This window comes from Rhinoderma darwinii, chromosome 1, assembly GCF_050947455.1.
Source record: "Rhinoderma darwinii isolate aRhiDar2 chromosome 1, aRhiDar2.hap1, whole genome shotgun sequence".
In the NCBI taxonomy this organism is placed as follows: domain Eukaryota; kingdom Metazoa; phylum Chordata; class Amphibia; order Anura; family Rhinodermatidae; genus Rhinoderma; species Rhinoderma darwinii.
In genome coordinates, this window is record NC_134687.1 from 660,186,537 (window position 1) to 660,200,488 (window position 13,952).

Sequence of the window (13,952 nt, forward strand, 5' to 3'; positions counted from 1 at the left end):
TAAGGAGCAGTGTAGCGGAAAATCCAGCACAGAGGTGACATATACTCTTACCAGCAGCCTATGTCTACTCTCTCTGCTTCTGCTCCCCCTCTCCTCTTCAAAGACTTTTATTGACTACAGAATCTGTGTCTTTGTGCTCCTGCTCCATCCTTCTGCTTCCCCTACCTTTTCAATAGACTTCTATAAGCAGCAGCGCCCGTGTGTCTCTCACCTAGTGGGACTAATTTCACATCAAATTTTCATGGATAAAACAGCTAAACTATAACAGTAAGTAAATTACAAAGTTGATATATATCAGAAATACTATTAGATTACCACAAGTTGTTTGAAAAATTAGTGTCAATTTATATAAGACATGTTCCAAATAGCTATTTAGTGTATAGTGTATTACAGCGGAGATCTGATTGCTTGATATTGCAGCCTAAGGTTGTACTATGGAAATATCCTGAAGACAACATGTCCCCTGGTGACTTGTGTGCAGAGTTGTCATGGGGACCTTGTGTGTTTTCGAATAGCTCAATTCTTGGCCCTGGATCATATTAAATATAGAACTACAGGGTGGGTCATTTATATGGATACACCTAAATAAAATGGGAATGGTTGGTGATATTAACTTCCTGTTTGTGGCACATTAGTATATGGGAGGGGGGAACTTTTCAAGCTGGGTGTTGACCATGGTGGCCATTTTGAAGTCGGCCATTTTGTATCCAACTTTAGTTTTTTCAATGGGAAGAGGGTCATGTGACACATCAAACTTATCAAGAATTTCACAAGAAAAACAATGGTGTGCTTGGTTTTAACGTTACTTTATTCTTTCATGAGTTATTTACAAGTTATGGGTGTCAGGTAGGAGCATTCCTAGATGAACAGTTTCCTGGAAAGTGGATTGGTCATCGTGGGCCATTTGAATGGCCCCCTAGGTCTCCCGATCTGACCCCCTTAGACTTTTAACTTTGGGGTCATCTGAAGGCAATTGTCTATGCTGTGAAGATACGAGATGTGCAGCAACTGAAACTACGGATACTGGAAGCCTGTGCTAGCATTTCTTCTGCGGTGTTGCTATCAGTGTGTGAAGAGTGGGAGAAGAGGGTTGCATTGACAATCCAACACAATGGGCAGCACTTTGAACACATTTTATAAGTGGTCAGAAAATGTGTAAATAACTCATGAAAGAATAAAGTAACGTGAAAACCAATCACACCATTGTTTTTCTTGTGAAATTCTCGATAAGTTTGATGTGTCACATGACCCTCTTCCCATTGAAAAAACTAAAGTTGGATACAAAATGGCCGACTTCAAAATGGTCAACACCCAGCTTGAAACGTTTCCCCCCTCCCATATACTAATGTGCCACAAACAGGAAGTTAATATCACCAACCATTCCCATTTTATTTAGGTGTATCCTGTATAATGAGGATCTTTCTTCTCAGCTGTTATTATTAGAAGATTTGTAATGGAAGAACCTAACAAATGACAAAGTACAAAGGAAATAACCAAAATTTATGTGTCTTTTCATTTAGATTGACTCCTAAAATGATGTTTAACCGGTTGAGGACTGTCCACTGTATATATACGGTGCAGGTTTAAGTTTGCTGCCTGAGTGATTGAGCAGCTAAATGACGGGTACCCGGTCATCAGAGACTGCCAGGAACCCTGAAAAGAAGACAAGTGTTTTTTACCACTGTCTTCTCTGCACTCACGTACACAATGCTCAATGAGCGCTGCTGCCTCTATTGATCCCGGTGGTCATGTGACTAGTCATATGATCGCAGAGATGCCAGTAGTACGAGGCTGCTGCTGTATCTAACTAGACCCTGCTGTAAAGCGCCAGTTACAGAGGAAATGTAAAGTTTAAAAAAAAAAATGAAATAATAAAAGTTCCCCAAATATCTTTTCTGATGGAAAAAACATAAAAATTAAAAAACAAACAAAAATAAATGAAGTAAAAATTACACATAAACCCCTACGTTAACGCATTGTTACCTACATGTACGGAAAAAGCGTTAAAGGGAAGTATAGAGCACGCTCACGGGCTGGGAACACTCCATACTCAACGGGTGTCGGCTGTGTAATACAGCCGACACCTTACTGCAACGGGTGGAATCAAAGATCATTTGATTTAGTCCGTTTTATGTTATTTAACCCGCACGGTGAACGCTGTACAAAAAAAAAAAAAAAAAAGATGCCAGATTTGTTGTTTTTTTGTCACCTTAGCTCCCCCAAAAAGAGATAAAAAAATTCACATGTATTGCAGAATGGTATTAACAAAAACTACAGCTCGCCCCGCTAAAAAATAAGCTATCACAGCGCACACTCAAGATTATTTTTTTCCAATAAGATGTAGTTTTATCTCAAAATTGTTCATTTTCTTAACAAATAAAGGAGAAAAACCCCCCCAACATTTGTAAAGAAAATTCTCCAGAGTACGGAAATACCCGATATGTGCTCATAAACTGCTCAGAAGGGAAGGAGCACAGATTTTGATGGATTGGTTTCTGGGCGCCATGTTTCATTTGCAAAACACCTTTGGGACCAAAACAGTGGAAGCCCCCCGAAAGTGACCCCACAGGTGTTTTCAAGAAATGAATGCGCTGCGGATGGTAAAAAGTTAAAATTGCAATTGTTCCACAGATATGCCATTTCAGATATGCCAGTTTGTGCCACTGGAGACACACACCCCAAAAATTGTTAAAAGCGTTCTCCCGGTTATAGCAATACCATATATGTGTTAGTAAACTGCTGTTTGGGCACAGTGTAGGGCTCAGTATTGAGGCAGCGTCTTTTGGCTTTTGGAGCCTGGATTTTGCTTGGTAGTAGTTATGTTTGGGGTATTACTGGTGATTCAGTTTATAATGTGGGGGCACATGTAATATGTGAGGAGTACATCAGGGTATATGTAATCTGTGAGGAGTACATCAGAGTATATGTAATCTGTGAGGAGTACATCAGGGTATATGTAATATGTGAGGAGTACATCAGGGTATATGTAATCTGTGAGGAGTACATCAGAGCATGAGTAAGATTACTAAATGAAAATTCCTTGAAGGAATTTGAAAGTGAACTAGATCAGGAATTTAAAAAGTGGGAGAGTGAAATACAGGCTAACAAGGTTAACAAATTCAAAAGAGATATATCGGATTACCAGACTAATACGGCATATAAATGGCAAAAATCGAGAAGATCATATTCTTCATCACGATCCTCCTCAGTGTCTTCCGTCAAGAGTATTCAAGGAGATCGTTTTTTAGACAGACAGATCCCCGCACTAGATCGGTAAGGAATTATAGAACAATCCCAAACAGTGGCATAACTACCGCCGTAGCACGGGGCCCAAGGCATGAGGGGGCCCGTGTCGCCCGCCGGCACGGGCCCCCACCATGGCCGGAGGCTCCGCTAGCAGCCACTATGGCTGCTACAGCGGGACGCCACTGAACACTACGGCAGAGCAGGGAGGTATCTCCCCGCTTTGCCATTAACTGGTTCCCGACCGCTGGCTGTATTTTTACGGCCAGCGGTCAGGTTCCTTAAAACCCGAGCCATAGACTTTCTACGGCTCGGGTTTTAACTTGCTGCCCGCGCGATCGCTGCTTCTGTCTTCTCTGATCACTTGTACACAGCGCTGAATGTGCGCTGTGTACAGGAATAGAGACAGCAGCAGCGGCGCTGTCTCTATTCCTCCCGGTGATCATGTGACTGGTCACATGATCGCCGGGTGCCGTTAGTGGCAGGCTGCTGCTGGGTCTTACTAGACCCAGCACAGCCCAGTTAGTGACAATCGTCACTATGAGAGGGCTGATTTCCCCTGTAACTGGGGCTGCTGTGCAGCTCCAGTTACAGTGGAAAAACATGGTGTAAAAGAAAGAAAAAAAATATATAAAGTTCCCCAAAGGTCTTTTTTGACCTTTGGGGGACAGACCATAGTAATAAAAAAATAATAAAGTAAAGTGCAAAAAAAATTTAAATAATAAAATACCCACCCCCCCAAAAAAAACTCCCCCCCCTCGCCAATCATTGTTGTAACGCTAGCGCTGACTCAATTACCCTAATATAGACATGTAATATATAAAAATTTACGGTAGACAATGACGATCACAAATAACAGGTCTATTTTAGGGTAAAACTATGTTATTACCCAAAAAAAAATAGCTGAAATGTAAAAAGGCTTATTTTTTTACTATTATTTTCAAATTTTATGAATAAAAATTCTAAAATAGCAAAAAATGTGTGTATAAAAACGATAAAAAATTAAACCTGCATTGTCTACGGAAAAAAACGTCGCAAAAATCACGCCGTTAGCCCAACAAATAAAAAAGTTATAGCCATTTAACTAACACATGCTAAAAATGGCTAAACGGTGTCTGGTCCTGAAGGCTCAAAATAGAGCAAAAGACATGTATCCCCTCTCCACAGGATAGGGTATACATGTGTGATCGCTGGCACTGATAGGGAGAATGGGGGACTGAAAGTCTCCTGAAGTTCTCCATCACAAACCTCGGACTTCCGGGGTCTGTGTCGGCAGCTCCGTAGAAATGAATGGAGCGCCGGTCGTGCTTGTGCGCATGCGTGACCAGCGATCCTTTCATTTTTATTGAGCTGCACACACTCCGGAAGTCAGAGGTTTGTCATGGAGAAGTTCAGGGGACTTTCAGTCCCCCATTCTCCCTATCGCTGCCAGCGATCACTCATGTATCCCCTATCCTGTGGAGATTCTGTGGAGAGGGGATACATGTATTTTGTAGGACACACTGTAGGTCGCATTTTTTTGGGAGGGGGGACGCTCTATGGCGTTCCCTACAGGGGGGGACGCTGTATGGCGTTCCCTACAGGGGGGGGTGGCTGTATGGCGTTCCCTACAGGGGGGGAGCTGTATGGCGTTCCCTACAGGGGGGGCTGTATGGCATTATCTACAGGGGGGCTGTATGGCGTTCTCTACAGGGGGATGTATGGCGCTATCTACAGAGGGGGGCTGTATGGCGTTATCTACAGGGGGGGCTGTAAAAAAGGCACTATCTACAAGGGGGGGTTGTGTGACACCCAGGGGAGGGGGGCCAGTGTCAAAAGTTTGCTATGGGGCCCAGTCTTTCCTTTTTTACGCCCCTGATCCCAAATATATACTCAGAGTCAGCAAAACAAAAGGAAATATGGAGGGGTCAGAGAGAACAAGAAAAAGACAAATAAACATTAGAGGTAATTAATCTCTCTGAGCGACAATTTACTGATGATGAATTTTCTGTGTTAAGAAGGGGCTTAGCATTTTCTCCCGCAGCCAATTCTGATTTTTTCGAAGCGGTGAAAGATGTACATCTATTGGCTCGGAGGCTGCTATTAAAAATACATTTTTTTAACCCAGATCAATTCATTCCCAGTAGTGATATGGAAAGGGAGACATTGAAAGTATTGGAGTCACTATTAGATCAGAATCAGGGGAGGAATGGTCAGGTTCAAATTTTCCATCATGCACAAAGAAAAAATCCACCACTTTACCATCCCTTTCCCTTTGTCCGCAGGTTGATATTTTTGTTCGGCTGGTAACTGAGGAATTGAGAAAGATACCGACCAATTTTAATAACAATCTAAGCCCAGCTGAACGTAGGGCACTGAAGGATTTAAAACAGATGAAAGATATATTTAAACCTGCGGACAAAGGGGGTAATATTGTGACATGGCCTAGTGACATGTATGAACGAGAGGCAGTTAAATGACATTCAAACTTATAGGGTTCTTGATCATAATCCTACTTCTTTATTTAAAAACAAACTCAAACTAATTCTGAATAGGGCTGTTATCAATGTAATTATCACTAAGGAGGTATATGAGGGGTTGATGGTGAAAGAACCTAAAATTCCCACATTATACTTTTTGCCAAAAGTTCATAAGGATGTTAAGTGCCCCCCGGGTCTGTGTGAACTTTCGTGCAGATTTATAGATTTTTACCTTAGACCACATGTTGAGACTCTCCCTTCTTATAACCGTGACTCTCCTGATATCCTGTTATCTCTAGAGGGCTTAAAATTTGAACATGACATGTACAGTGTCACGAGTGATGTCGAGTCACTGTACACTTCCATTCATCACAACCATGGTTTACGAGCATGCAGATTTTTCTTACAGACTGGGAATGTAGCACCTGATCTTGTCGAGCTTGTCCTTGCATTACTGGAATTTGTGCTTTGTCACAACTTCTTTGTTTTCAAGGACAAATATTACCTACAGAGCAGTAATACGGCCATGGGGGCTACGTGTGCCCCATCATACGCTAACCTTTTCATGGGCTTTAGGGAACGACAAATGATCCTGGGTGAACACAACCCCTACGAGCTTTCTGTGATTTCATGGAGGCGGTTTATAGATGATGTGCTGTTCGTATGGCAGGGTAGTGAGCAAGATCTGTTATTATTTTTGGACTATCTAAACAAGAATGATATGAATGTCAAACTTGTTAGTAAATATAGTCGGACAGAGATAGACTTCCTGGACCTGAGAATTCTGATTGAATCTGATGGTCAGGTAGTCACGAATATTTTTAGGAAAGATACCTCCATAAATTCCTATTTTAAGGCTGACTCCTCCCATCCAAGACAGGTCATTAAGGCTATTCCGCGGGAACAATTTATACATGCAAGACGTATTTGTTCCTCTGATACCTGTTTTGAGAATCGATCTAAGGATCTAACAGAGATTTCTCAGGAGAGGTTAAGACAATGCTCATGTTAAACAGAAATAGGAGTATGCAAGGACCTTGAATAGAAACGATCTTCTGAAACCCAAAACAAAAAAACGATCGATCCAATGATACTACTGTGAGATTTATCTCTAGGTATAACAAGAATTGGAACTCTATTTGCAACATTTTCTGGAAACGCTGGTCTATATTGCACACGGACAAACGACTGTGTAAAATATTGACTGATAGCCCAGCCATGACACCGCGTCGGAGCCCCAATTTACGGGATATGCTAGTTCGGAGCCACTATGTTCCCCCCATGAACAGGTACATATCCAAGGGACCGAGGTGGGGTAATGTGCCTTGTGGGTCCTGTGGTGCTTGTCCAGTGATGGAGGGAACTAATTCCTTTTTGGGGTCTGACCAAACAAGTACACTTTATTAACTGTTGTGTGCGGAATGTGATCTATCACGCGCAATGCCCCTGCAATAAAATTTATGTGGGGATGACCACAAGGGAGCTGAAAGTGCGCGTGATGGAACACATTCGTGACATTGAAGGGATTACTAATAGTGACTGTAAATAGGGTTTAGGTGATAGAAATAAGCCGCTTGCTAGGCATTTTAGTGACTACCATGGTAGAAACTGGAGGTTGCTCAAAGTTAAGGGGATTGATCGAATCTATCAGGGGAATCGTTGGGATGATGTCTTCAGGGACCTTTTGTGGAAGGAGATTAAATGGATTGTGACTTTGGACACTATGTCCCCAAAAGGTCTAAATGAATCTCAAAGCTTTGCATCCTTCTTGTAAGTATTATTCTATGTTTATAATTTATAATATTCTATTACTACTCTGACTAGATCCAGTTTGATTGACTCTGATATGAGTAGGATTACCTGATGAACTGAATAACCAGACAACTATATAGCGGAAGTGATAATGATGAGGAGAAGATTGATCTCTATGAATTTGTGCAACAAGAATAATTCTATGCAACGACCATCCAGGAATGGGACTTGCTCATTTATGAATAGGGTGGACATCTGCTTTGTAATAATGTTCTCTATACTTTATTGTATAGAGTGATGTAGAACATATGTAATTAACCTTGTAACCTACAGATGTAATCTTTACATTCTTTAATAATTTTTTGTTTTATTGTATAAAAATGTTTATATATAATTTTTATAATATCACATGATTTTTTTAATTTAATATATATATTTTTGGTCACTTTGTGTTTTCGTTTTTTTTTGTCCGTTTTGTTTTTCACTTATTAAATATTATTATTTTTATAATATATATTTTCTATGATATAGGATAATATATATAATATTGAATCCTGCACTTGATACACTTATATGTATAATAATAACTTCACACATATGGAATTGTATTATTCCTTGGTTCGCATGTGCTGTACTCTTGGCGATCGCATGGTCTGTTTTGCATGTGGTCGGGACCTGGTTCATTTCCCTGGGTGGAGGGCCCCCGCACGGTGGGTGTCCCGGTTGTGGGACTCTCACGTGCAGACGCTTGGGTCATCACATGCCCACCTTGGATTTTTTCACTATTAGGGGTCTATAGTCCCCTATCCTTATATACATATCTATGTATGTAAGGATATAAACAGATGGTATCACCCACGTCGTGTTCAAATTAGGCATGATGTGGTGTGAGGTTACTTATTTATGCTATTGTGAATTGAATAGTTCTTTCGTGTAATTCCTGTATTCCATTATTTACTTATGGTTCAAACTATTTACTTAATTTAAAATACATGTCATAAACATTGAGGTGGATGATGGGATACAGATATCTTTATAATGATGTACATATACCCCTGTGTTATGAAATATATATATATTTAGCAAGGTCTATATATATATATATATATATATATATATATATATATATTAAAATGATATAAAAATACTTTAATTAAATAATACAGGTTTAAATGATGGATTATCTCATTGTTCTTGATAATAATGTGCCGAATTTCATCGGCTAGTAAAACTAACAACAAATTCAACGCTAAGGTTTAGATATATTCAGGTTCCCTTTGGAGATATGATGGTATTTGAATGAGCTGGTCAAATTACTTTATAGACTAAAACCTGCACATAATATGACAGTACTGATTTTATGCGAGAAAAAGACCAAAAAAAGGACCTATACCGGCGCTGCTGAAATGAAGTTTTTTATACTCAAGGCAAATAGAATAAATATATGTTTTATTGGTAGGTAGGCTACGCGTTACGACATCGAACTGATGTCTTCATCAGGCCAAGCAAAATCACACTGATTGTTACAGCTTATATACACAGCACATCAGATAAAGCAGAAGAAAAAACCGCCAAATCTGTATAGGTCAAAGATCAGTGATGACGTCAGTGTTTGAAAACGTAACAGAAATTTACAATAAAATCATGAGTGCAATCAATGAGATGAAATAAGTGTGAAATGGTGGGTTAGATTAAAAGCCGTTTAAGTAGCACGGATGGTCTAACTTAAAATTATATAAATATATATATTTAAAAAACATATATTTTTAAAAAAAGAACGATCTATGTATTGGTTACTATGGAAGTAACATTAACAAGTGAATGTTGTAGATGTTACTCACTTTGTATCACTGTAAACTTATGGAAACAGAAAGATGTGTGGTCGGCAGCAGGAAATGTTACACTGAAGTTACAGAGTAGCGTCACTGTCGTCATGGTAACAGACAGCTGCGATGAGAGAGAGGAGAAGGAGCTACTGAGCAGCAGGGGAGGATTATTCAGCTCTTAAACTACAGGATAAGGTAAGTGGAAGCAATAAAACCTATATTGCAAGATAAACTATTAAGGTTAGAGAATGTACTGATTGTAAGGTAGATAGATTTGTTTTTTTGATAATTAGAATGCTGTTTTTATAAATTTTAATGAAATACGTGTCTTTTTTGAAGAATGGGGTTGTAATGAGCAAATTTATTAACATGAAAAGACACTATCTATCCAAGTTTTCTCTATGCACTACAAATGTTCAAAGTGATTTCCATTGGTGACACGGCAGATGTCTAGGCAGTAGTCCAGTGCTGTCTGGATGGGTGCCAGCCTATCCTCGGATATGTACTCCACTGTTTTAGTGATGCGTTGTCTGAGGTCATTCAGATCCTGTGGCTGGGGGGCAGATATACTAAGTCATTGATGTAACCCCACAGATAGAAGTCGTAGGATGTTAGATCTGGCGATCGTGGAGGCCAGCGCAATATTGATGAATCGTTGTTTCTGGCAGGTATCGGCAAACGTCCAAATAAAAATGTGGAGGTGCACCATCCTGCTGATAGAGGAAGATCTGCCAAACATAGTCTATCTGTTGCATAAGCCATTCCTTTAACATGTAGAAGTGGCCACTGACAGTATGCTCAGCGATAAAGAAGGGACCGTAGACTTTGTGCCTTCTCATTTTACTGTACACAATTACTTTTGGGTGAGTCCCTCCTGTGCTCGATAAGGGCGCATGGTTTTTCTGAGTCCCAATTTCTGACATTGTGGCGATTGACCTTCCCACTGAGATGAAAGGTAGCCTCGTCGCTGAACACCAGCCTTTCAGCGAATTCCAATCGGCCCTGAGAGTCAATGCAAAAGTCACTGCGTTTCGGTTTGTCGTCTGGTTTCAGTTCTTGAAGAAGATGTAATCTGTATGGCTTAAAATGCCGGCGTTTTCGTAAGATACGGCATACCGTGGTTTGTGCACCTGTTGTTCTTACTAGTCAGCCTGGTCATACACGTCTTGAATCCTTCTCACTGTCTCATCCCATGTCTTTAGGTGGCCCAGATTTTTCCCATGACATAAACAGCCAGTGGTTTCTAATTGCATCAGCCAATGCGAAATGCATTTTTTATACAGAACACATTTACAAAATTAATTTTGAAAGTTTCACTCTACTGCCACGACAAACCCCGTTCTTGCAGATTCCAACATAGAAAAAGCTATTTTTTGCTTCGATGTCGCCATCTTATGTCACACTATGCAAGCTCGTTTCAAATTTGGCTCTTGAAAATGAAAGCTGTGCTGTGATTGGTTGCTATCGGCAACTAAGCCAGTTCTTATTTGATTTTCAGTCAATGGCCATTTACCACTGATTTTGAATTACAGTGAAGGAAATAAGTATTTGATCCCTTGCTGATTTTGTAAGTTTGCCCACTGTCAAAGACATGAACAGTCTAGAATTTTTAGGCTAGGTTAATTTTACCAGTGAGAGATAGATTATATAAAAATAAAAAAAAATAAAAAATCACATTGCCAAAATTATATATATTTATTTGCTTTGTGCACAGAGAAATAAGTATTTGATCCCTTTGGCAAACAAGACTTAATACTTGGTGGCAAAACCCTTGTTGGCAAGCACAGCAGTCAGACGTTTTTTGTAGTTGATGATGAGGTTTGCACACATGTTAGATGGAATTTTGGCCCACTCCTCTTTGCAGATCATCTGTAAATCATTAAGATTTCAAGGCTGTCGCTTGGCAACTCGGATCTTCAGCTCCCTCCATAAGTTTTCGATGGGATTAAGGTCTGGAGACTGGCTAGGCCACTCCATGACCTTAATGTGCTTCTTTTTGAGCCACTCCTTTGTTGCCTTGGCTGTATGCTTCGGTTCATTGTCGTGCTGGAAGTCCCAACCACGAGCCATTTTTAATGTCCTGGTCGAGGGAAGGAGGTTGTCACTCAGGATTTGACGGTACATGGCTCCATCCATTCTCCCATTGATGCGGTGAAGTAGTCCTGTGCCCTTAGCAGAGAAACACCCCCAAAACATAATGTTTCCACCTCCATGCTTGACAGTGGGGACGGTGTTCTTTGGGTCATAGGCAGCATTTCTCTTCCTCCAAACACGGCGAGTAGAGTTAATGCCAAAGAGCTCAATTTTAGTCTCATCTGACCACAGCACCTTCTCCCAATCACTCTCAGAATAATCCAGATGTTCATTTGCAAACTTCAGACGGGCTTGTACATGTGCCTTCTTGAGCAGGGGGACCTTGCGGGCACTGCAGGATTTTAATCCATTACGGCGTAATGTGTTACCAATGGCTTTCTTGGTGACTGTGGTCCCAGCTGCCTTGAGATCATTAACAAGTTCCCCCCGTGTAGTTTTCGGCTGAGCTCTCACCTTCCTCAGGATCAAGGATACCCCACGAGGTGAGATTTTGCATGGAGCCCCAGATCGATGTCGATTGACAGTCATTTTGTATGTCTTCCATTTTCTTACTATTGCACCAACAGTTGTCTCCTTCTCACCCAGCGTCTTACTTATGGTTTTGTAGCCCATTCCAGCCTTGTGCAGGTCTATGATCTTGTCCCTGACATCCTTAGAAAGCTCTTTGGTCTTGCCCATGTTGTAGAGGTTAGAGTCAGACTGATTCATTGAGTCTGTGGACAGGAGTCTTTTATACAGGTGACCATGTAAGACAGCTGTCTTTAATGCAGGCACCAAGTTGATTTGGAGCGTGTAACTGGTCTGGAGGAGGCTGAACTCTTAATGGTTGGTCGGGGGTCACATACTTATTTCTCTGTGCACAATGCAAATAAATATATATAATTTTGACAATGTGATTTTTTTTTTAATATAATCTATCTCTCACTGGTAAAATTTAACCTAGCCTAAAAATTCTAGACTTTTCATGTCTTTGACAGTGGGCAAACTTACAAAATCAGCAAGGGATCAAATACTTATTTCCTTCACTGTATCTCCAGGCCTCTACTTTTGCACCATCCTTTTTGAATCATCCTGTAGTTACCTGAATTCAACTGTGACCGGAATCTATGAAGGAAAAGTATTGTGGGTAAAAGGAAGAAAATAAGAGCCTTGTTTACTTACAAAGCAGAGAAGCTGAATTGTCACCATGAACCTCGCGTTTTATTACTGTATTTATATATTCTCACACACTGCAGGAGAATCCAGAGCGACAGTACAGATGCCCCATGTGAATAATTATATTTTTTAACATATATGGACATAGAAAAATTTGATCTTCATTCAAACATTATAAAATGATAACAGTGATGGAATACGACAAAAACGACGAACAAATTAACTTTTCAATAATTTATTAAAATAAAAATTCACAGATGTTTTAAAAGAGAAGGAAATATCATAAGTATATTTATCACTACCTTAAAGACCTAAAATTAGAATAAGCTGCTCCAGTTTTAATACAAATGATTAGAACTTTGTTAGGATATATTCACACACTGCAGATATGTAGCAGAAGTTTTGCAACTGAAATTCTGAGTAGGGTTGTTTCTGCAGTATGCACATGGATTCTACAAGCTACAGCCGGATGAATGGGACAGTCGTACACATTTCTGTAACAAAACTGCTGTATGTGAATATACCCTTAGGCTGGAGACACACATGCAGCTTAAAGAGGCTCTGTCACCACATTATAAGTGCCCTATCTTCTACATAATGTGATTGGCGCTCTAATGTAGATAATAGCAGTGTTTTTTATTTTGTAAAACGATTAGTCTTGAGCAAGTTATGAGCAATTTTAGATTTATGCTAATTTGTTTCTTAATTCCAAACTGGGCTTTTTTTAGCATTTGACCAAGTGGGTGTTGTAAAGAGAAGTGTATGACGCTGACCAATCAGCGTCATACACTTCTCTCCATTCATGTCCATTTGTACTCAGCACAGCGTGATCTCGCGAGATCACGCTGTGCTGTCACATACACCCACATTAACTTTACTGAAGTGCCTTGAGAGTGAATAGACATCACCTCCAGCCAGGAAGCGATGTCTATTCACACTCCCGACACTTCGGTAAAGTTTGTGTGGGACTTAATCACAGCACTGCGTGATCTCGCGAGATCACGCTGTGAATGACAGCACAGCTGTGCTGTGTAATTAAGTCCCACAAAAACTTTACTGAAGTGTCAGGAGTGTGAATAGACATTGTGTCCTGGCTGGAGGTGTTGTCTATTCACTCTCAAGACACTTCAGTAAAGTTAATATGGGTGTATGTGACAGCACGGCGTGATCTCGCGAGATCACGCTGTGCTGAGTACAAATGCACATGAATGGAGAGAAGTGTATGACGCTGATTGGTCACTGATTGGTCAGCGTCATAAACTTCTCTGTACAACGCCCACTTGGTCAAAAGTTAAAAAACGCCTTGTTGGGCATTAGGAAACTAATTAGAATAAATGTCAAAATGTTCATAACTTGCTCAAAAATAATCGTTTTAAAAAAAAACAACACTTGTCATGTACATTACAGCGCCGATCAGATTATC

At 40.3% G+C, this 13,952-nt stretch overlaps 1 pseudogene; it reads right to left on the bottom strand.

Moving 5' to 3' along the window:
• Positions 1-13,952, bottom strand: part of LOC142664317 (uncharacterized) — a 172,564-nt pseudogene that overhangs the window by 103,024 nt on the left and 55,588 nt on the right.